The sequence below is a fragment of the Silene latifolia genome, unplaced genomic scaffold (genome assembly GCF_048544455.1).
Source record: "Silene latifolia isolate original U9 population unplaced genomic scaffold, ASM4854445v1 scaffold_413, whole genome shotgun sequence".
NCBI lineage: Eukaryota > Viridiplantae > Streptophyta > Magnoliopsida > Caryophyllales > Caryophyllaceae > Silene > Silene latifolia.
In genome coordinates, this window is record NW_027413336.1 from 84,274 (window position 1) to 85,807 (window position 1,534).

The 1,534-nt window shown below is 39.8% G+C and overlaps 1 non-coding gene across 1 annotated transcript; it reads left to right on the forward strand.

Moving 5' to 3' along the window:
* The first annotated feature begins 1,046 nt into the window (after window positions 1–1,046).
* Window positions 1,047–1,153, forward strand: LOC141639484 (small nucleolar RNA R71). Its single transcript, XR_012542546.1, has one exon. It is a non-coding gene; the product is annotated as a small nucleolar RNA R71 (small nucleolar RNA).
* The last annotated feature ends 381 nt before the right edge of the window (window positions 1,154–1,534 follow it).

The following is a 1,534-nucleotide window of genomic DNA, read 5'->3' on the forward strand; positions in this document are numbered from 1 at the left end:
AAGGAAGTCTAATCACAATGGGCTCCTTCTCCTTGACCTTGTCTTCATTTTTCTTTGAAATTTCTTCTTTTGATGGTTCTCCATCCTTGGAGTTTTGCACAATTTCTTCTTTGTCACTAGCTTCCACAACTTCATCCTCAACTTGCTTCTTCGGTGCTTCATACCTTGTACCACTCCTCAAGTGAATGTCACTAACTGTTTCATGTCTTGGGGGATTACTTTGAGATGGTAATTGCCCCTTTTGTCTTTGTGAGCTTGAAGATGCTAGTTGAGTCAATTGGGTTTCCAACATTTTGGTGTGAGCTAGGATGTTGTTGATAGTGGTTTCCTTTGCTTGACTATCCTTTTGCATTTGAGTGAAAAACTCTTGTTAATTCTTTTGCATTTGGAGGACCGCTTTTTGAACATCAAAACCTTGGTCATTTTATTGATTGTATGGAGATTGATTTTGGTAACCTTGGTTTTGGTTGTAAAAGGGTCTTTGATTTTGGTTTCTTATGGGAGGTGGGGTGTATGTTGTTTGAGGGTTTTGAACATTTTGGCTTTTGTATGAGAGATTTGGATGGAATTTTGTGTTTTCATTGTAATAGTTTGAATAAGGGGTACCACTCTTATATGCTTGGAAAGCATTCACTTGTTCATTTGTTCCCCTACATTCACTTTGGTCATGTCCCAAAGTTCCACAATTCTCACAAATCCCACTTGGGATTGATGAAGATGCCGTCATGGCATTAACATGATGCTTTGGTGATTTTGAGGCTTCTTCAAGTCTAGCCATAGCTTTTTCAAACTTCAAATTGATGGTATCAATGTGAGCACTAAGTTGAGCACCCAATTGAGTAATGGAGTCCACTTCATGCTTTCCTCCTCTAGTAGCCTTGCGAGGTCTACTATATTGTGAGTTATGGACCGTCATTTCCTCAATTTTGTTCCAAGTTTGATTGTCATCAACTTCGGTGAACATTCCATTTGATCCCATGTTGAGAATGTTCCTTGAATCTTCATAAAGAACGTTCCAAAATTGTTGTACCAAGAACCACTCGCTAAGTCCATGGTGAGGACATGAGCGACAAATTCCCTTAAATCGCTCCCAAGCTTCATACAAAGATTCTTCATCCCTTTGCTTAAAGCCCGTGATTTGAGCTCTTAGCATGTTAGTCTTTTCCGGTGGATAGAACTTTTTGTAGAAAGCTAGAGCCAACTTTTTCCAAGAATCAATTCCGAGAGTAGCCTTATCAAGGCCTTTTAACCATTGTTTTGCGGTGCCAATTAGAGAAAAAGGAAATAAGACCCATCGATTTGGTCTTGAGTTCCATCGGTTTGAGAAATCGCATCATAATAGTCAGAAAAAGTCTCCATATGAGAATGAGGGTCTTCACTAGGCATCCCCCCAAATTGGCTTCTTTCGACTAATTGGATAAATGCGGATTTGGCGATAAAATTTCCGGTTAGATGTTGTGGTGTGGGAGTACTATTGGGTAGGTTCTCCTCGGTGGGTACGGAATGTGATGAAAACTTAGGCATTGTGAGTTGA